General features: G+C 37.9%; 1 protein-coding gene across 2 annotated transcripts in view; it reads right to left on the bottom strand.

Moving 5' to 3' along the window:
• The window catches only part of CALCR (calcitonin receptor), a 137769-nt gene that overhangs the window by 59347 nt on the left and 54487 nt on the right, over positions 1-23935 (bottom strand). Inside the window, exon 1 of one of the 2 annotated variants that reach the window (XM_082398432.1) lies at positions 558-1896. The exons of the other annotated variant lie outside the window; for it this stretch is intronic. The gene's annotated coding sequence lies outside the window, so the exon portion shown is untranslated. Of the gene's footprint in view, positions 1-557; positions 1897-23935 lie in introns of those variants that run through there. 2 annotated transcript variants of the gene reach the window in all.

Raw genomic sequence — 23935 nt, 5'->3', positions numbered from 1 at the left:
CATGGAAGTCCAGACGAGGATGACGATGTCCTCTCGCGACAGGGACCCAATCAAACTCACTTCACAGTGAGGCCACCACTGTCACCCAGTCCACAGATCCCCTCCACTTAGACTAAGGAGGGAAGGGAAGACGTTTAACAGGCACAATACAGGGGAGATCGTGACTATTAAGCAAAATACAAGCAGTAAGAGCACGCCGAGATCACATCGCCCCTGCGTGTGGTTTTCGTCCTGGCCTGCAGTACCACACCACCTCTCCATCCTCGGTCCCCACAGCCAGTGCCGAGTACTGGAGAGGCGTGTAGCAATGGGCCACAGGGTTAATATGATGGTGCCTTTCTCCAGGAGGGGGCCTGGATTAATTACCTTAGGAGTTTTAGGTGGGGCTGGGTAGAAGACAGGTGAGATCTGTAAATCCCTTTCTAATCCTCTTCCCCACGAGGCAGCAAACCCAAACCACTGGGGACTTACCTGCCAGTCCTAGGGTCATTTATGATGTGTTCCCCTGGGGATAGATCCTGTGTCAAGAGCAAAAGCAAGTTATTGTCCTGACCGACCGTTTGGCAGCAGTCCGTTTGGCAGCAGTCGTTAGGTGGTCGACAGTTGAACTTGGATTGTGTTGACTAGTTGCCTCTGGGTTAACAGGGCGTCGGCACTGGGACGATTGCTCCTGGGACATGTCCTCATGTTGGAAGATTTTTCTGTTTCAGTTGCTGAGTAGTCCCTTCATCCTTTCAATTAGCCCGGCAGCACAGGGGCTGTAGGGCAGGGGGAAATGTCAGTGTATGGCATTTGTATCGGCCCATTCCTGAACTTCATGACCAGTAAAGTAGGGTTTTTTTTTTTTTTTTTGGCCGCGTTGGATCTTCGTTGCTGCACGCAGGCTTCTCTCTGGTTGAGGCGAGCGGGGGCTACTCTTCGTTGCGGTGCATGGGCTTCTCATCACAGTGGCTTCTCTTGTTGCGGAGCACAGGCTGTAGGTGCGCAGGCTTCTGTAGTTGTGGCGCACAGGCTTAGTTGCTCCGCGGCATGTGGGATCTTCCCGGACCAGGGCTCGAACCCGTGTCCCTTGCATTGGCAGGCGGATTCTTAACCACTGTGCCACCAGGGAAGCCCCTAAAGTGGGGTTTTTTTGCATTACTCTACGACTCCGTAGACCTCGAGTAATGGCTTCCACCTGTTGTAATGCACTGTAGACTGCACACAGCTGTTGTTCCAAGAAACAATACTGTTGCTCTGCCCCCTTCCACAGACTGGACCAGAAGCCAAAGACATTCTGCCGTTGCCACAGGCCCCAGCCAAACCCTCTGGTGAACTGGCCACCTCCAACTGACAAGCCTGTCCCGAGGTGACACCCCTAAAGCCTGTGTCTGTAGTTGTTTAGGGGTGGTGGGTCGGGGGTATGCTCCTCTTACCCGACCAGCTAACATCCAAGTATTTGATAGATAATCCAGGTTCTTACACTTTGTCTGTATTCACCAGCCATCCCCATGCAGTCAGATGAGCCACGAGCACGGGGCTGCTACTTTCACACCGGAAGAAGGCTCTAAGGTTAACAGGATGTCATCAGTATGACGGAAGAGAAAGACATCTCCCATGGCAGTCAGCTGCCACAGAGCCCCACATGCTAGTGGACGGCCTCCTCAGGATCACCTCTGCAACTTTCCATACCCCAGCCTTACTTTCCAACATCTCGGCACTCACGGGAGTTTTCTCGGCCTCCTGGTTGGCTCACCAGTTGTTGGGCTGCACTTCGCAGGCCTGCAAGCCTTATAGCTGCCCAGCCTTGGGACCAAAGAGCCTGGAGACAGCAACAGAGACTCAGTGGTTTACTGGACGGGGACTCTTAAGCAAAAGGTCCTGGAGCGACACTCCACTACTTACAGCAGAGGGCAGGCGGGCGGGCAGGCAGGCAGGCCGTGGCAGCGTCCTTCACTACCGGGTGGGGCGGGGCAGGCAGAGAAAGAAGCTACCATTTATAGGGGAACTGACGTCACGTTGGCTCAGTTACCAGGGAAATCAGCAGCTGGGGCAGGGGGTGAGCACGTAGGCAGTTACTAATTAGGCCCTATAATTAAGGGGATTGGATATTCATGTGAGAGAAGCAGGATTGGTGGAGCAGATGTACAGAGAGCAAGAAAACAACCATCTTGAGTGGCCTGATCGTACAGTGCCTAATATACTTGTCCCCAAGAGTAAACTGTATTCAATTTACATATTAGCATGCCAGGAGATTGAGAAAGTATAATTTTCAAGTGTCATCTTATATGCTGATCATTACCCCTTGTTTCTGACACTTCAAGCCCACTAGTAAGTTGAAAACACATACATGTATTGACAGCTAAGGCATTACAAGGGATGCAAATATGGGTAAGCTGGATGAGATGTGGTTTCAGTACAAGAAACTGAGCATGGTGGGGGGGATGGGGGCAGGGAGCAAGATGAATGATGTAAGACATGTGCTAAAATAACTATAATACAGCCTGGGTAAAAAGTTCAATAAAACGGTACAAATACAGAGCTTCATAAAGGTTCGTTTCTGATTGGGGGAACGAGAGAAGGATTTGTATTTTGACCTAAAATTTGAGAACTGAATAGGGTTTTAAAAAACAAAGACCTACATAGGCAGAGAAAGCATATTAAAAACAAGATATGGAGATAGAAAAATTTAGGGGTAACCAAAGAATAAGCAATACAAAAATTTAGAGGTAGCCAAGAATAAGGAATACAAAACTTTAATTTAGCTGGAGCTTAGAGCTTCTCAGGAAGTGAAAATAAGGGTAGAGAAGTAGGTTTTGAGTGCCTAGAAAATTTATTACCCAAACCACCTTTTGGCACTTTGTGTGCCTGCCACACATTTTCATCTATGTATGTACACAACTTAACAACCTAGCCTGATGCGAAACCTCTTTCAGAAAAGGATTATGTTTTAGCTATCTATATATCTCTGGCACTTCACACAATCACTCACACATGATTATTATTTTTGATAATAATGGTGGTTTGTGGTCTGATGAATTCTAGGAAGCATAGAACTCTCTTGAATGTATTATATTTCCCTTTCTGATTCCTTGTATTCCCATGTCAGTGACTTCCACAATTATCCATGAACTGTCCAAATAGGAAGCCAGGGATGGTCCTTGATTCCATCCACTTCCTTATACCTGACATCTAGTCTCCATGACTCCCATTCTATCAGCCTTTGGTAACTTGTTAAAGTGTTCACCCTTCTCCCTTCTCCACCACCTTAGTTCAGAGCTCCATCTTTCTCATCAGGACCCTAGCAACAGCCTCATGACCAGTTTCCCTACTTCAAGTCTCCATCCCTCCAGCCCATTTCCTATACCCAAATCAGTGTAATTGTATCTTCCTTCAGTGATTACCTCCAAACTTTAAGTAAATGCATAAAACCCTTGGTTAGGAATGTAGTAATACAGGGCCCCCTTTAGCAACAAGCACCAATATGATCATGGAGGGAAATAAAAAGGGAGAAATTAAAGTTGTCTCCTAGATTGCTAGCTTCGGTTCAAGGACAGATAATGAAGGAATTCAGCAAGGGGAAGTAGGTGGAAGAGGAGGAGCTCTTCTCCCTTAATGGGGAATATTATTACCTGAGTACTGGATGAGACTTATTTCCTGATGTGAAAGGTAGGACTTTTGAAGTGTTCACATACCTGTGAAATTGGTACAGTTTTCCTTAGTTAGATCCTACTTTTTAAGAAGGAAATCATAGACATACAATGAATTTCTAAGGGTCTGTTGAGTACAATAGTCCTAGGATTTCGTCCCTGAGAGAAGCAGGATGTATGGAACATTACAGGTGTAAGAATTAAAAACCAGATCTGTTCTTCCCATGAAAGTCCTGCTCATTAATTCCAAATGTGAGAGCTAAGCACAGTGAGAAGACAGCTTCTCTATGAAGGTGAATATGGGGCGATTAGGTAGTTAATTGGCTTGTTCTATCTATGTCACATATGTGATGTCACTTGATATTTTATAAAGTATCAGATGCTTGGTTTTGACTCAACGGTATCATTACAATGCGGAGCAACAGAAGCGGTGGGAGACTTGTCACCCTTAAGGTGAGTGGAGCTGCGTAGTCATCTTGGCCTAGGAAAGGGGAGGTCCAGGCTTTCAAAGCCCCACATACCACGTTTACATTTGTACCATGAACAACTAAGGTGAATGAAAATAGATCTGAGACTGAACACTTGGAAATGACGGAGAGCTTTAGCCAAGAAACAAAGTCCTTTCTTTTTTCCTATTAATTGAAGAGGTCTGTAATTTTAAATGGTCTTGCATTATTTTGAACTCTTAACAAATTCCTCATGTGTAACTTTATAGTATATCTGGGCTGTACTGCACCTGCCTCTAGTCAGAAAATTTCAACTGTAATTGCCCAGGGTTAAACAGTACCTTGTAGGTATGCCTCTCTTTGAGAAAAGTGTTTTTTAAAAAATCTTTATTTATTTTGGCTGTGCTGGGTCTTAGGTGCAGCACATGGGATTTCTGTTGCGGTGTTTCATGGTGATTTGTGAAGATAGGAGAAAGGACGCATAGGTAGAGTTGTGAAGAAAGACAGGGCTTTAAGAATTTAAGGGAGATAAACAAGGCAAAATAGAGTAGAACCAGAATGAGGAATGAAGTAATTCACCTTCTCTAGGATTCTTCAAAGAAAGAGAAAAAAGAATGAAGAAAGTTCATAAGAGTAACAGCTGTGGAAAACCCAAAATGAATTAACAGAGCCCTAATATTAGCTGAACAGATGATTAAAAGATGGGTAGGTTGCAGGGTGGAAACTAGAGAAAGACTAATGTGGAATTTTTGATAGGCAGGAATTTTCTAATTCAGTTTTTTAGAAGTTAGAAATTTTCTAACTGTCTAAGCTTAGAAAGTTGAACCTGGACCCAGGTAGAAAAGGACAAAATCAGGCAAACAGTAGCTAATGGAGATAAAAATGCAACTTAGAAACTTTCAAATTGTAATGGGAACAGGTGAGACAGAGAACTTGTGATCAGACAGTCATATGGTACGCCTGGAAGATGACTCCAAGAAAACCAGAACAGAGCTTACTTTGACATCAGATTATTTACTTGCTTTTTGATGTTTCTCCTATTTCTTCTCTACAACAAGGACACTGTTTAGTCTTGTAACCCTAGAACCTAGATAGGAGTCTGGAACATAGTAAATGGTCAGTAAGTATTGGTTGCTTTGTTTAAGGGATGAATTAGGGTCAGAATTTGGTAAGGCAGGGAGGATTATTCTTTACCCAAAGAGCCCTAATTATGGAGCCAAGAGATTCTTATTTTGGCTTCTGCTTTTATTATTTCTTTAGTTTTGGGCAAAAAGCTTCACTCCTATGCCAGTTTCATACTGATTCCGTATCCATATTCTCCTTGAATAGGAGAATACACTTCCAAATGTAAAGCAAATTGACCCCCCTGGATCTGTCTCAGTAGGGTAGCTACTTAGGGCAGTGGTTTCCAAAATGTCTTTTAACCACTTTTTTTTTTTTAAACAAAAGCTCTTGTGGAAGCCCACATATAAGCCAGATGGACGTGGAATCTAAACACCTGATTGGGGAGCCTGGTTTAGAATACAGAAATAAGGTAACCTTGGACAGTGGTTCAGTTACTGAGTGGGACAACAGAACATGCATTGCTCTGAATCCACAAAGGAGCATCCATCACTCATCTCATCTCTAGAAAATTGTATCCCTGTGTTGCAGGGGTGTGCTGGTTAGTGGAAACCACTCCTCCTGTGAATAAATAGCATCTAAATCACTAATACAATGATGCTGATTAAACAGACTACTCTTCATTTAAAGAGAACAGATTTCCTTGGAAAGTAAAGTTACACTATTTTTATTTTGGGGGAAGAATATGAAACGTCAGTGTCTGAAAATAATGTGTCTATTCTTATAGGTCAGCGTTTCCAAAAGTGTACTCCATAGAATAGTGGGAATCCCAGGAGAAGCAGCATAAAATAAAGTTTCCATGGCCAAAGAAGTTTAGGAAACTAAGCGTTTTCTATATTCCTCTTAGAGATGTACCAGAGACATTAGCACTTTACAGTATCTAATTTTCCTGTACCAAAAACACTAGTTTGACTTGAACTCTTCATTCTCCAAACCTGTTTGACCATGAGAAATATTTTTAATAATAACAATTATTGATCCATGTACAGAATATACTTTGGAAAATGCTCTTTTGGCTCAATGGCAATTTCTAACCCACCATAGTCAATTAAGCCTGCAAGCCATGAGAAAGAGCTGCCCTTTTACTTAAAATTTTCTTTTTTTCTTCTCCATGGAGCAAAAGTGGAATTTCTGAGGTCTTAAATATTCCCCAGCCTTGGTACAAAGCCCAAAGCTATAAAAGGCATCTCAGAGGCAATTGCTCCTTTGGAACATTATTTGTCAAGAACCTCTTCTTTACTTCTCTGGCTATGAGAACAAGGAGTAGGATGAGGGGTATGGGCAAAGGGTAGAAAAGAGGAGGAAGGCATTGCTTATCTAAAAACAGCTGTGGCATTCTGTCCCCCAAGGCCTAGAGCCTGTTTCAGATTTGAAATTTGACATTTCTTTTGAAGACAACTCGATTTAATATGGTCCTGTAGATACAATCCAAGTGAGTAGGTAAGTGAATTTTGTGGAACCCTGGAACCACAGGGTATGATGGTTTGCTGCCTTAGCAGTGCCTTCTGTTTGGACAACTCCTTGATTATATAACCTACTAGAAAATCATTCTTCACTAGTACAGGAACTAATCTGCCAAGGCATAATGTGGTCATAACTCCAATTTATGTGGCTACATTAAGCAAAACAGAGTGCCTTCCTGCTGCTCATCATGAGTTTAAAATCCCACCTAAATCCAGGTTCCTAGTCTAGCTGGTAAAAACTGGCACCCTCTGAATAGGGAAGCTTTTATTGGTAAATAGGTTGGCACACAATGTAAAAGGAAGAATATAAATGAGAAGTGAAGCAGAATAAAAATGATGCCATATTGAAAAAAATTAAGACTTTTTCTTTCACTCACATCAATGACCTGACATAGTAAGTGCTCAACAAACATTTATTGACTGAAACAGAGAGATCGTCTCTAAGCAGTCAGCTGGGCAACATTAATAAATAGAGAGATCTTGGAGAAATGGTTCAGAATCTTGTGTAGTTCAGAAGTGTGCCACTACTCAAATGGATATTATTAATGGATAATTAGATAAAATTTGGCCAATTAAAATTAATTTAAGGGAAGGGCACCGTAAACTCGTGGATACTTTCTAGTACTGGATCTCCAGTAGCAGCCGTGAGAGGGAAAGGGGAGATAGAAACTGTTTGGTTTAATTAAAAATACATCATGAACTTATTACATGTGCTTTAATGCCATCTCAAGATAAAGTTTAATTTCAATATGGGAGAGGTTGGGAGAAAAACAATTCAGTCTAAAGGGTCAGTATGAACAAAGACAAGGATGCGGGAATCACTGAATATATTGAAGAAGCTCTAAGTGAGTTGTTTCCAAACTCCACGTTTTTATTCATTACATATACACTTCCGTGTAATAAGAAAGAAGTAAACTCAGTTTTGGACAAATGGAATTTGAATTGTCAGCAGGGTCTTCTATTTGGAGACCCTAAAATGCACCTGATTGTTATTAGCGTCTTCATATGTTCTTTATAAGCACTTCTGTTGAGATCAGCGATGACAGATATGGAGTCAGTGAAGTGTAATGGAAAATACTGGGCTAAGGAATAAGGGCTCTATACTCCAATCCTAGACCCACCTTAAACTCACTACATGACACTTCAGCACATTACTGCACTTTTCTGGACATCAATATAAAATTAGACAATTGGATCATAATTAAGAGTTTTTCTTACTCCAATACTGGCTCTGAGTTGCAATAAAATAAAAAACATTTTTTGCAGACAGAGATAGCATAACAATTAGATAAATATTGGGTCTATTTGACCCTTCAATAGAAAATTAATATAAACAGCATTTTCCACATTGTGTTCTCTAAAACATGATCCCTGTGACCACTTATTTAATAACTCATAAATAAAAGGAAGGAATAGTTCACTGGGAAAAGGTTTGAGAAATGTGAAATATCCTGTGCTCTTTTCTGGAAAAGTTTTATGTTTATGTTAGGATATTAAAGGTTCTGAGAAGTCCTGCAACAATGGATCCTTTAAATTCATTTAAATCAGCTGTTGTTACTAAATATATCTACCAATAATAATGTGCAATCAATACTCAAGGAATGAACAGGCAAGCTTGGCTAATAGTTGGCTTTTGATTTCAGTGAATGAAAGGTGTGTTGCTTTCTCTTTATTTGCAGAAAAGACTGTAGTTATAGGCAAATGTTGCAGACTTATTAGCATTTCTTTGTTATATTGGAACAGAAATGGCAGGACTTTGCCATAACTTGTCTGGATTATTGAAAATCTGATGATTCGATGACTGAGTTGGTGCTCTGTTTTGAAAGTCCACTTTCACAAGTAACTCTTTAAGTCAAACTTTAAAATATTTAGGTAGAATTCAATGTCATACACATATCAAACCATTCTACAAATACCAACAGGAGTCTAAAATGGTAGGTTTATGATTTTAGTCCTTATATACATATTACTGTGTCCTTATACACACTATTGAAACAATCCTCTTTTAGAAAAAGATATGCCTGATTTGATTAGATGATGGAACTGGAAGGGATTCTAAAGTTCAAATCTTCCAAACTTTTCACTGAAAACCTACTGAAATGACTTCCCTTAAATTGGTTAGAAAGTTAGTGAAAGAGCTCTGGTTAAACTTAAACCGTAGATTCCCAAATTAGTGTACACTCTAACTTACTACCCTGCCCCATATCAAAGGTTTTCCCTAGCTGGATTCAACCTTCTGCCAGTGAAGCCTCTGAGGCCTGGTCTAGTTGGGATGGAAGTAACCCATGACCACAGTTCATTCTCTTGCCCAGTTCAATTTCTCTTAATTACCTTCAGGAATTCTGTTTGGTTCTGATCTCAAGGATATCTTAGGGTAGAAGGTGCTTAGCCTGGAACAAAATGGGTTAAATAAAGAAATAACCTGTGCTGTTATTCAACATATTTAACAACTGTTGCTACTTAAACATCCACCAATCAGAACAATTGCTGGCTGTTAACCACGGGCACTGTTATACCGATGCTCACCAGCTGTAAACCAGCCCTGGCGTTCTCCACTTCCCTCCTCTCTTCCATAACCTTGCTATTCATTGTGCATGTATCTCTATATTTGTGTTTGCAAACATGGAGGTGGGGTGGAATAAGGCAGAGAACACTATTTTTTTTAATTAAAAATTTTTTTAAATTTTAATTTATCTGATTCTAGTGATTAAGAATATTTTTCTTTTAGTTATTTATTTTTAATTAAAAATTTTAATACAATTTTAAAGGTTACTTTCCATTTATAGTTATTACAAAATATTGGCTATATTCCTCATGTTGTAAAGAGAACACTTTTTGTATTTATAAATTCACTCATTAAATATTACTGAGGCAGATGCATTCTTGCTCTTATGAGCCATTATGCACTACAGAGAATGCCTGAGTGGGAGCTACCCTTATGCACCCACATTCCTGAGATTCCATACAAAGATATTTCACCTACCACCTTACAAGGGACAAGCTTGCCCCTGTATTTCCAATTCCAGTAGCATATATTTACTAATAGAGAAAAGTGCCATCAAATGTAATTTAATCATTACAAAGCTTTCCTTTTCTTATTAAATTATTTAAGGGTCCATTTCCCTGAAATTTGAACACCTTGGAAATTATCCTTTTTGCATGACTGTGTAAGCAGTTCAAAAGGTTCTGTAAAATTAGCTGGATTCCCTTGAAAAAGCAGGGAGATTAAGCAGGATTAATGACATCAGGGATGGTCAGCCAAACTGGATCCCTATATGTCAGCCATGATGATATCGTTTCCATCATAGCAGTTGTTTCCCACCATGACCCCAACAGCTAATGTTCAAGGTTCTGATCTAAAGGACACTTATCTAAATAGATGGTGTCCAAGTCAATTTCAATGTGGCAATCTAATATTTCAGGTGAAGAGAACATTTTGCAACCTGCTTTGTTAAAGAAAGTTTGGTCTTTGTGACGAACTTGTTTATGACTTGCTTTGCCAGTTCACTTTTAAAAAATTAAGTATATAAAGAAGTTATGGTACATAAAACAAGACTTATCCAATCATAAATTTAATTAGGAACACCAAAGAAGTAAACTTAACGAATGTGATTTGGTTTGGGAATGTAGGTTCTGGGTTTTATTTAGTCTTGCTAATAGGAACGTTCCCTGTGGTGTAGTTTTGGAGCGCAGAATAAGAAAGCTGTAGAGAGGAGGGAAAGTTATGCTCATCACACCTTAATTGTTTGGCCCTGCTTTCAGTCTGTCTTCCAGTAACTGGAAGTATAATTAAAAAATGTTTGACAATAATGCCCCAAAAGGAATACTCCATAAATTAAAAGAAGACACTTAAATCAATGGGAGTGCCATTTCAGCGAGGACCATTCTCTATAATTAAAGCTCCATTCATGATACCAATAGCAAGTTGCAATAAAAAAATGAGTTAGTAATAAATTAGCAATACATTTAAGACAGAATGTCTGATGGTCTTTCTAATTACATCTCTTAAGAGTGCCCTGATGGTGATTAGGTGTTAAAAATATATTTCACAAATGTAATTACTAAACTATAAAGGGAAATGAATCACAATGACCAGTGAAAAAATAGTCATAATACACCGATAAAAACAACTCCTAACAAAACACAAACAAAGGCAGAACAGGTTCAGTGATATTATAGAATATGGCCCAAGTTTTCCACTTTACTTCTTATGACCGTTTTGCTTTTTGGAAATTCCCACCAGCAGGGGAGAGAACAAAAAATTCTTACATTCACATTTGCCTTTACTAATATACACTATCATTGTAACATTATTTAAATGTAGCTGAGTAGTTAAATTTTGCAACATCTGTGTTTGAAATAAAGGCAACCCCTGACTGCAAAATAACAGACTATAAGGTAGTTACAATATTTAACCTCAGCAATATTTGGTACGCAAAGAATGCCAGAAAGAATTCTTTAACCACATATTATTTCCTCTGTTCAGCAATTTTTTTTTCTTTCTCCCACTGTATGTGAAATCTGTGATCTGCCATCTTGAGTAGACACTCAAATAGTACTTGTAAATAAGACAGGCCTCTATGTCTACCATAATCCTTACATTTTAAGACGTAAGAAAGATACATGCTTAAACTGTTCAGTGACTAGGCTTGTGATCTATCTTTGATAAAAAATGCCAGATTGGCAACTCTATGTAAATTACACCCATGTTATATCTTGAAATGGTATCTTTTTTTTAGCATGACATTTCTCAGGAAGAGACAAGTGTTATATAAGTTATCCAAAAATAAGTAAATAAATAAAAACCAAAACCCTCAACAAGAAAAAACTACATTAAAATTTGGGCAAAGAACTTGAATAGAATGTCTCCAAAGAAGATACACAAATGGCCAATAAGCACTTGAAAAGATGCTCGACATCATTAATCATAAGGGAAACATAAATAAAAACCACAATGAGATACCACCACAGTGGGAAGGCGTGGGGCAGGGGGTGGTAACTGTTTAATGGGTATGATTTTCAGTTTTGCAAGATGGAAACTGTTCTGGAGGTAGATGCTTGTGCAACAATGTGAAGGTACTTAAGGCCACTGAATTATATATTTAAAAATGGTGAAGATGGACAATTTTATGTTCCGTGTATCTTACCACAATTAAAAATAGAAATAAAAAATGATAAAGAGAAAGACACCAGAAAAAAAGCTCTAAATGACTGGCATCATTCAGAGCTCATCACTGACACAGTGGGAAAGGATAAAGTAGCTGACTGGGGTGGGGCTGAGGGGCAATAACTTGAATGGGAGTCTGGAGATACGGATTCAAGTCCCAGCCCTGCTATTAGCTACTTGTGGGAAATTTGGCGAGATGTGGAAAATGAGAGACTACTATAAGCTCCCTAACTTTCAGTGACTCTACAATTCTATAAAGATGGAGGGTGGTGACAACAGAATGGAGTATTAGGCACTGCAACACTCAGTATTCAGGGATGAAAGAAGGAGGAAACTGAAGGGACTTTTCTGTGGGAGAAAACTGCTGACAGACCATTCCTGCGTTCTAACCTGTAGTCAGGATCTTGGGACCCAGAAGTTACATTTTGTGCTCTTCTGTCTCCCACTGGGGCAAGATCATGTCTCTCCTCTGAATGGCAGTGTGCCAAACAACAAAAGCTCCATTTAATAATACTGCTTAGAGAGGGGAAGATACCTTATTTCTTTGGAGAATTTTCTTGGGAAGAAGTCATTAAGGACATCCATTCCTGGAGAGCTACAGAATGTGGCCAAGAAATAGAAGACATTGCATCAGGGCTATCAGCTATTTTAATAGCTCTTCTCTTTTCCTTGGGACATTGCACAATTCCTTGTGAAAGAGCGCTAAGAACAAGCTGCCTTGTGCTACCATCAAAAACAGAATGCTGTCATTAAAATGCTTCACTGTGGTGATTTTGCCCCAGTGGTAAGCAAATCTGTGGTGAGTATTGAAATCATCATAGAAAGGCAAAAAGAAAAAGCATAAAACAAAATTGAATCATAAACTAAGACAAAGAAACACATAATAAGATTTTCAATGGAAATAAGTTAAATGGCCAGAGGTCATGAATGAACCACTAACAATTATTACAGATGTACTGCCTGTGTGGGAACCAAATAATGGTGAAACGTATACCATTATGGGACAGGTATTAGATTTTGGTCACAAATAAAGATTTCTATATTTCGTCTTTGTTTGATCTCTTACTCAGGGTTGTATAAAATCTGGAGGGTCTCAGCTTTCTAGCTTACTTTCCTAAGCAAGAACTTCTCCTCCAGAAAGTGGCTAATATCAGAAAAGAATAAAGTCCCAAAGAGCCAAATTAGGGTTAGTTTAGTGAAAATGAAGAGTAAGCAGCCTTAGTGTAATTAGAAGGCAGCCAAACACTCTCTAGTTGAGCACACACACAGTCAACATAACAATAGGGTGAGGAAGTGGTAAAAAGGGGATGCGTGAAGCTGTTATGTCAGTTAACACCCGACTGAGAAAGCATTAGTGTAACAGCAGCATTTCAGAAGGGCCACCAGCTGGCAGAGCAATGAAAAGCAGGAAGGGTAGTGATCTAGGAGTGAAAGGGGCAGAGTGAATGGTCAGGTAAGGCAGGCCTATACGCGTTCTTAATGTTGGGGTTCTTGAGACAGACTGGAAGTTGAATCAGGTCCCAAGGAAAGAAAGAATTACCGAGAAAGCAAGCACAAGAAAGCACCCCTACATCATTGTCTGTGCAGGACTGGAATCAGGCTGATGACGTTTGCATTCCCACGTGCAATTGTTCACATGGACAAGATGAAGACAACTACCTCTTTTCCATTTTTATCTATAAGAATCAATGCTCCAAATTTCACAAAACCTCGAATCTCTGATTAGCTTAAGAGTTCCAGGATTAAAGCTACAATATGTCATTGGATACCCTCAAAGAATCTTATGGAAGCATAGATGCTAAGTACAATGAAAACTTCTATTGCCATTTGGAATATACCCAAAGAAATTTATTCAGTCAGCAGAAGGGGGGGAATGAGTTAAAGCAAAATGTAATATATTTTCCAGTTGGATATACTACACTCTCAGAAGTGTGGCTGTCAGAAGGCATGTGGACTCACAAAGGAGGGTGGGCTTTTCAACACACTCTAATTAAAGCATAAATGCAATTGTTTTTAATACAATTTAGCTGAATTTAAACCTAAATTCTGCTTCTGTTGACACTGTATTCTAACGTGACGGTTAGAAAGTCAAACAAAACGAAAGTCACGGCTGTAAATAGTAGTTGAGTGGTCTACTGAGTTGGGTCATTGAAATATTTTTACTTAACCCTGTTTAAAATGAAAGTCCAGGTCTTAGGGCATCACAGGTAGAGTACTGCTTTTGTGAAGACCTATTTGTATGATAATAGTTGTGTGCCTAGAATGGTGGGTACTTGAGGCCTTATTTCCTCACGTAAATTAATTCTCTCAAAACAATCCTAAGAGATAAGGTTTGCAGGTGAGAAAGTGGCAGAGCAGGGATTCAATATCAGATCTCGAAGGTCTTGTAGTCCATGTACTTAGTGACTATGCAGTAATGTCTTCCTGATTTTAATTTCTATAGAGCTGGCTTAGAAATTGCGGATTTGGGTTCCTCTTTCCTACTCCCTTGTTCAAAATTAAATAAACTAGGTACTCAGTACAGAAAAAACTAAGACTTTCCTACTTCTCACGACTCACAAAATGACTAACATACCTATGCACTCAGCAATCATGAATATTTTGGGAAATAATTTCAAAGAGACTGCACCTATATTATACCAAAACAGGTGCCAGGAGAGAGTGAATCAATTAATGAAGTGAAAATTTCAGGCAAAAGGAATTAGATATTGTGTAGATATGTGGTTCTCACACTTTCAGTTTATGGGTAACTTGAGTGGCAAAGGAATTCAAGAATCACTTGTCCCATCCATTTATGCCTTCCACTGCATGTGTGTGTACACAAATGTATACTCAATAAATACATATTTTGTTTTGGACTCGACAGAAAAAAATGTTATTAGTTCATGCTAAGAATAAAATTGTGGACAGTGATTAGAGACAAACAGATCATAAACACTGATGCTACAAGAAAAATTTTCATAAACCATCTATAAAAGCCTTGTGACCTTCATTTGTAGGTTAACAATACTAGATATTTTTCCAAACAGGTCTTTCAGTTTTAGGTACACCATAATTATGGAGTACAGCACTCTGAAAAATTGGTGGTAAGACACATATAACATGATCCAAGATTTTCATTTTTATAGGATATAATTGTCATGATTGGGAAATGTATAAATCTTTCAACATTGCTTTTGTAGTGTTATAACATCAAGAAAAATTTGTACATGTATTCCTTTAGGAATGTATTTTAGAATTCAAGTTAGTTTTAAAGGACTCTTCAGTTGGGGTTTGACTTAAGGGTTATTCAATTAATGATACTTGAATCAAGGACTCTGTTCCAGCTACATTTTTAATTCAAGGACTATGTTTAAAATTCTAAAAATATTTAGAAAATAATTCCCAAGTAAATTGATAGAGCTTTGAAAATTAGAAAAACAAGGACTTAGACCATCTACATGTTCAGTGGTTAGAAAGGATGAATTAATAAGGATGTCCTTCCTTTGGGACCTATACAACAAATTAACTTTGACATTAAATTGAAAGGCTTAGAGAGATTTTTTCATCTTACCTTTTAATGCTATCTTTATGCATTCACTTAAGTTATTACATGCAATATGATAGATGGTCCCTAAATAAGATAGTAACAGTGGCTCCCTGTGTCAGTAGCTGAACTGGTAATTGCAAGCTGAAGCAGTTTAAATCTACTAAATTATGTTGATATTTGCTCAACTGACAAAAACAAAATATTTTCCAAAACAAGGTGTCAATGTAGTAAGTTTTAAAAATAAAAAGTAAAACTAAGATTTTCTGTCATGAAATCAAATTAGTTAAATGATTTAAAATGTTTTAACCACTCTGGTTATTTTGTGTTAATCACAACAGAAAATAATTCCTATTAGGTTTAAAGTTTGTCAATGATTTCTGTCTCTTAACATTCAGATATATATTCTAAAATAATGGAGATTTTCTAATATGACTTTATATAATAAATCTCCAGATATAATTTTTTTCTGATTTCTTGAGGGTCCATATGACGGGACTAAAGTTCCTTCCACTTTCCAAACACTGTGGAAAATAATAAAGAGTTCTTGTTCATTTTTTCAAGGATCTTACTACTAACATTCATGTAGCATTAATAAGCATGAAGATGTAGTATAAACTCAGAATATTAAATGTGGAGGGGATATATGTATATAGTGTGTGTGTGTCTGTGTGTGCGTGCGGATGTGTGTGTGTATGTTTGAGATATGTTGTTAAAGCATGATTGGCTTTCGGCTTTTCAGGGATGTATTCTTGATGGAGTTGTGTTGTCTTGCCCTTTTACAGAAAAAGGTGATGGACATGGTTTTCAAATTGTACCAGGCTCCCATAAATAAGCTCTGACTTGTGAAAGATTGTATTCTCCCAAATGGCAGCTCCAATATAAATCTCATCCCACATCATTTTATGATGTGACGTGGACACTCCTCCTTCAAGAGGTTGTGTCTACATTCACTCCTTTTCAATTTGGGGATACCTTAGTAATTGACTTGACCTTCAGAGTATGGCAGAAATGATTCTTCATGACTTCATAGGCTCAGCTATAAAAGGCTATTGGTTTCTCCTTGGCTCTCTCTTTTTCTTGAGACACTTGCCCTTGGAACCCAGCCACCATGTTGTAAGGAAGCTCAGCTTATAACACATAGAAGGGCCAAGTATGGATGTTCTGATTGACAGTCCAAGCATCAACTGCCATGCATGTGATGAAAGAGGTTTGACATGATTGTAGTCCCCTACCTATAAGTCTTCAGGCTGAAGCCCCAGACATCAAGGAACAAGTCAAATTGTTTCCCCTGTGCTCTGTCTAAATTCCTGACTCAGAAACAGCCAGAGATAATAAATGATGATTATTGTTTTAAGCTACTAAATGTTGGGGTAATATTTTATGCAACAACAGGTAACTGTAATAAAATATGCCTTAAGGGCTCAGGAAAAAGATTAAGGAAGAGTATTTGGGTCTAGTTCCAGCTCTGCCGCTAAGTAGATGTGTTAGTCTAATGTAACTAGTCATGAATAAGATACAATACCCTCCAGATCTCAGTTTTTCCATCTTCTAATTGGGAAAAATTGGACTAGGTCCCTTTCAGCCCTAGGATCCATGACTCTGTGATGGGCCATTCTACATAAGGGTATATCATGAGGTATACCCAATAGATATTTGTTGAATGAATGAATGAAAAGTTTAAAAATAAAATAATATAATAGCCATTAACTAAATACTCTGGGAGCTTTAGTTCTAAACAGAGTGAATGGGATGGAAATGATGTATTGATTATCCTAATCACATTGCTGCATTTTACAATATCCTCAAACAGAATGAATTGCTATATGGAAGATAAATGTTTTTGCTTGTGGCTTTCATGATGAACACCACATCCACTTTACAGATATGAAAACAGGATAGACAGTATTAAAAGTCACATAGGTAATACGTAGTAGCAAGCGCAAGCTGGGGACAGGAGAGGTATTCAGTATTGCTTCAGGATTGGAAACACTAGGGCTTCTCAAGTTTGGATGCATATTAGAATCACCTAGGGAGCTATAAAAACACACTGGTTTCCTGGCCTCTCATTCAAGATTCTGATTCACTGGGTGTGGCCCAGGTGTGGGTAAGGAAACATCCCTTTAAGTTCCTAAGGAGAAGTATGGCTAGAAATTAACTTTAGCTCTTCATTTTACACTTGCCTTTCACTTTCCCTGAGATCTCTACCTGAAGAGAAACAGAGAAGAGAGGAAAGAGGGACTTCTCTGAGGAGGCATTTGGTATGCTTTTAATTTTAATTTCTAAAACAAAATGATCCTTAACTGAATAAAGGAAATAGTCATTTTAAGGGAAGAAAATTACATGAATGTTTCTTTCCTATATGATTCTTCTTTCTGGATCGTGGAAAATCCAACTTCTATGTTAAAAATCCTGTGCGGCAGAAATGAACTATGACATAAGGAAAACACTACACTGTGAAGCTGTAACTCAACTGAACCTGAATGAAGATCCACTCCAGGTAAGTTGGCATCAATCTGTCAATCTCAGAAACACCAGCCCATCTGCCCAGGAAATATTAAGATGACCTTCAGCAAATTAGATTGAATGTTTTCACTTGAAGGGTGACCTGGTCTTGATGAGAGAGAAGTTTTGTTCCTAGGAGTTGGAACCTGCCTTTGAGGATCTGTGACTGAGCTGAGGGCAGAGCAAGGCACAGTGGTGCATGTTGGTTCAGATAAAAGCATGGCAGAGAGGGATCCCATAAGATTCCCAGGCAAAATTCTTTCCCCCAAATCTCTTAAATTGTCCCAACAATATTGGTTTTTAGACAGGAAATGATGAAGTCTTTTCTTGCATATTACTGAAAATCTAATAATTTGGGGAGTCATTCTCAAGAGTTGCTGGCAACTCTGAGACTCAAGTTATTTGAAATATGATATTGTTATCTGGGAAAGAGAAGATCCAAATAGTGTATTTAAGGACTAACAGGCTTCCTAACATTATATAATATAAATAAACAGATGCCCTAGGTCCTTTTGGACCTTTTAGTACATATGACAAAAACAAAACAAAATGAAAAAACTTTCAAGACAACTCAGCAAAAAATTCCAATTTAGAATCAATCTAAAACTTTTGAGGTCAACTGCTTTCAAAGCACAAACTAGTTTTATTTTCTTCCTAAAGACTTTGTCCAAAGCAACATTTGGAATACTTGCATTTGGAGACTAACTTTCCAACAAATGCAGAAGTCTCCAGTTTATTTCCTCAATGGAAATCATTCCATCAAGTGAACCTTATTTATTCCAGGCACAATGTTGCATTTATAGACTATGTCCCTGACTAAGGACTCAGCATCAAGTAAATTATATATATGACATCAGTATATCATCAAAGTATAAATATAGAATTAAAAAATCTCTATGGTAAAATTAATAATATTTAATTCTAATTCCAAAATGTGGATATTTATAGGCTGAATACATAAAAATAGTTTCCCTACATCATTAGTTTGACCTAAAGCTTCCCTATAATCATATTAGTTAGGCATTATTTTTATATACTTTTACTAATTTTTTAATATAGAAGGGGTTTTCAGAGATGATTTGAAATGACCTATATCTTAAAAAAAATCTTTTCTAAAGGCTTATGAGACTTGTTTTCTCCCTATAAATTTCCCTGTCATGAGCAAAGGCATTCATTTATATTATTTCACTGATCAAGTGGAACTCAGAGTAGTGAGTACTCTGTAATTATTTGCATCAATGACATAAAAATGTATCTTCCCCTAAAAACTATATTTTGAAGTCAGAGTAGGTCAGCATTTCTCTGTTCCACATTTTCCTGGTTCAGAGGAACATGAGGAGCTAAAGACCTGTCCAATAGCCATGGGGAGAAGGTCCCAGTAAATATTAAGGTGGGGCTCATCTTCCACTGCCAGAAAGCATCCAGGCCTCTCTGGGACAGGTCTATGAAGACTCCACCTCTCCTAGAGGGCCAGGGAGGCATCCATCAGGGAGTAGCAAGGCTTTCCCAAGGGGGGCTTTAATCAGTCTTCTGAGAAAACCTAGGAATAGCAGTGTGGTTTGCATGTGTTGCATCAACTCCTTTATCTCTAAGTCTGGATGAGGAGAACAGGGGAGTCTCTAGCGTTGATTGGGAGAGTGACAGGATTCTATTTGGAGAATGGGTTGGGGAAGAGCAATCCTAGAGGCAGGGACAGTTAGGGAGCTGGGCCTGGGGAACTGAGGAAGACTTCATGAAGATGACCTTGAGATGAGAATAGAAAGATAAGTGTGAAAATACAAGGTGAAAAAAAAATATATGTATTGCTCAGGGACACAAAACATGTAATTAAGTAAGTCATGGTGATAATAACTAGAAATTCTAGGATAACAGTCAGAGAAGTGGAAAGTCCTTAGAAAGCTTATAGAATTAAGATAAAACCTTTATCTCTGTGTGCAATAAGATTATTAGGAGAGATTCACACATTTATGGGATTGTTTTTGTACATTGCTGGTAAACTCTTTCCTTTTGTAACCTAATTTAAAATTTTACACATTAAAAAAATTTTGTTCATACACAAGTATCCCTTATGCCATCGTATGTCATTATAATTATAAGAAACAATCTTCAATGGGATTTGAAAATTATTCTGCTCTTAAACTGGCTTTTAAAAACAATCTCAAATAATATATTGAGGCTATCTGGCCAGATTTTTCCATGTGCCCTGTGAATAGCCTTATTCCCTTAAAAAGCAGTATTTCACTGACAGTGTCTGAAGAAAAGTTTTAGCAAATAACAATAATAACAGTGGTCATAATAATAGCTAATATTATTAGCATTTACTATGTATTAGCAATGTTCAAAATGCTTTATATATGTTGTCTCATTTAATTCTCACAGATGGGGTACTACTGTCACCCTCATTTTATAGATGAAAAAAATGAGGCATAGAGAGATTAAGAAGAGAAGAAAGAGGACTTGACATGGCATGTCCTGAGAACATCAATATTAAAGCATGTTGCCTTAGACATGCTGGATGCAACTGAGCAAAGACCTTTCGAATTAAAGAAATAAGAAGAAAGGGAGAGTGGCAATAAAAGCAATAGAATCACAGCATTCCTATCTCTGTTCTCTTTCCTCTCCATGGAAAGCTTCCTTTGAGTATGTAATCCATATATTGAACCAGTTCTGCACCCTAAGCAGATGAAGAAAGCATTTTAGGGAGTGCCCTAAGTATTTACGAAGCAGTATTTATAACTACAATTGGAAGGAAACAAAGAGTGTAAATAATTACTGAAGTTACAAATATTAATATTCAAATGATATTATTGATCCATACTTTTGTCCTGGTTTTAACACTCACTGTACCCATATCATCTTAGGCTAATCAACACACTGCTCTAGTTTCCCATCTGTAAAATGAAAGGGCTTTATTAGCAGATGTCTAAGGTCTCTTGAAACTTGACATTTTCTAGTTCTTCTAACAGCTCAGGGAACTTCATCCTAATCTTTTATATGATGTTCTGACCTTTAATATATTTTGAGACCAAGGTCCTTATCAAATTGCACTTGACCTCTACCCACAAGGCCAGCTTCTTAGTCATTGAAACGAAGGCATGAGAGATTTCATTTGCCTTGAAAACAGAGAAAATGATACTGACATCCTATAGATTTAATCAGCTCCGCTCTGTTTGCTGACTGGGTTATTTATTTCTGCTGTGATACTGGCCTAATAAAAAAATTAGTTACAGTTGTGGCCAAGACAAAGAAGTCCTATTTTAGGGGAGTTATGCCCACCTTTGACATAATGAGAATAAACTGTTGGTTAACTCATAGAGCAAGGGAAGAGATGGAAAGCTTCTTTGTTATTCTATGTTATAATAATGGAATTTTCACTTTAAAGGCCCAATGCTTCTGCAGAATAATTAGCACATTTGTTTGTGTCAGTCTCAATCTCCATACATGCCAAGAGTAGATCCCTCAACCAATAGAGACCAGAAAAGTATGAGCAGGATTCCTACAAAGATTAGCATCCTTAAGAGTGCATTGTTCTAAATCTTTGAATCTTACGCTGCATTATATTTTGCAATTGATTTCTATACACATGCTCTCAATTGTACTTCACAACAATGTTTAATGAGGACAGCAAATGCAAATATATTCATTTTATAGATAAAGAAATAAGGCTTAGATAAGTGGAACTTCATATTTTACCGTATGTACAAAGGCTAGATTTAGGACTAGGAGCCAAAGGAATTTGCCATTATTACCCAAGTTATAAATGCTAAGGAAAGGATTAGAACCCAAATCTTTCCACTTGAAGGCCTGTTTTGTTTTTGTTCTATTGTGTATATATCTATATCTATTTCTTCCTATCTATCTATGCAAAGATTAAGATTATATCTTATTGTAGGATGATGGGTGAAGTTTCCCATAATGCTATATTTCTTTATAATAAAAAAGTAATAATCAATTACTAGAAGTCCTTCATAAAGTATAAAAGAGAGGATTATGTTGCATCACTCTTAAATTATGATGTAATACGAGACCACTTTAGGATGCAGAGCTGTAAATTCATAGCATTGAAAGTGAAAAGGAATTGTGGTTCATAGCATGAGACTAAGTCCAAAGAGGATAGGCTTGAATAGGACATTGATGTGTTGTTTGCTTATTAGAACCATGAGAGCATGAAATGGCTGGTGTTTGAAAAAGAATACTATAAATGTGCCAAGAGGGTGACAAGATAAGCCACTACTTCACAGTTTTGCCTCTGCCTAGTCTATAAGGGACTTCAGAGGTGATTCCACCTTAATCTAGGGAGTCAGAACTGAAGATTTTTGTCCTACCACATAATACCTATTGTAGTGCCAGGCACAAAGCTCAAACTCTGAAAATGCTTCTAACTCTAGGAAATTTGAAGTACTAGAAAGAGCTTTGAATTAGTGTCAAAAGATCTGAGTTTGATTTGAGATCTCTTTTTGTTATTTGCTAGCCATTTAGTCCTGGGCTAATGACTTGCATCTCTGAGACAGATATCTATCCTATAAAATTTAGATGGTATTAATAATTACAATGCCTCTTCACATAGTTGGGAAGATTAAATAATTATTATTATAAACTATGATGAGTACACATAAATGATTACTATTTCTATTTTTGAAAAAGGCCTTTTAAATATAACATTATAACAATTGATAACAATATTAAACATAGACACACACACTGGACTTCATTGTGTCTATGAAGGCAGCCTGACTCATTGACTCCTTAGGACTACTTTTTATCTCATAGCTTTAATGAGTATATATTTTCTATCCAAGATAAGGAAACCTTGTTGAGCACAATATTGACCCAAGGAGAAATTTAAAAGGGATTAGTTTTATATAATTATATAGAAAATCCAGAAATAAGTCTAACTCCCCATGGGAATTTATTGTAGGGTAAATGTAGCATCTTATATTGGTAGGGAAAAGATGGATTATGTAATAAATGATGCTGGAACAACTGTAAAGCCATTTGGGAAAAATTTTGGTTTCTTCTTCATTCCCAATATGTAAATAAGTCAGATGGATTATTAATGTTAATATTTTAAATTAGGATTACTAAAAATGTTGCTTCACAACACTGATCTCCTTGAAATGTAATAGAATATAGTAATTTAAAAGTTATTTGTTAAAATGAATGTGTGAGAACACTTCATCCATGAGTGTGTCCCTGGCTTAATCAGGTTCTAATATATTTCTCCTCTTATTACTTAAAACCTAGAAGAATTGAGAATTGATTTACGTTTTCTCTCCAATAGTTCCAAATGAAAACAGTTGCCTACTTTATTCTACATAGTAAATTTCTCTCCATCAGGACTTCAAATAGACTGAGAACTCTTTGAGGACAGGACATATTCTATTGATCTTGGTAAGCCACAATCAGTGCTTAGCAGAGTACCTTGAAAAAAGCTGCACTTAAAAAGTACTAGTGGGACTTCCCTGGTGGCACAGTGGTTAAGAATCCACCTGCCAATGCAGGGGACATGGGTTTGAGCCCTGGTCTGGGAAGATCCCACATGCCACAGAGCAACTAAGCCTGTGTGCCACAACTACTGAGCCTGCGCTCTAGAGCTCGTGAGCCACAACTACTGAGCCCGTGTGCCACAACTACTGAAGCTCATGCGCCTAGAGCCCTTGCTCCGCAACAAGAGAAGGCGCTGCAATGAGAAGCCCGTGTACCGCAATGAGGAGTAGCCCCCTCTCGCCACAGCTAGAGAAAAGCCCACACACAGCAACGAAGACCCAACGCAGACAAAAATAAATAAATAAAATTGAAAAAAAAAAGAGAATAAAAAGTACTAGTAAAGCAGCAAAACATTCCTTTTGATTGCTTTTTTAAACCTAGAGATTGTTTCTATATTTTTAAGTCAAAACCACAATGGTGAAATAAAATTTAGGTCAATATAAAGAAGTTTCCAATAAGTAGATATTAAAAATCTAATATGTAGTTACAATATCTAATATTTTGATAGTGAGATAAGTTTCCTTTTGAAGTAGTGAGTTTCTAAGATCCCAAATCTAACAAATGTGCTTATTACTGCCTAGAAATTTCAA

Source organism: Balaenoptera borealis (genome assembly GCF_965194805.1).
Source record: "Balaenoptera borealis genome assembly, chromosome: 7".
In the NCBI taxonomy this organism is placed as follows: Eukaryota; Metazoa; Chordata; class Mammalia; order Artiodactyla; family Balaenopteridae; genus Balaenoptera; species Balaenoptera borealis.
This window is presented reverse-complemented; position numbering and strand designations above follow the sequence as displayed.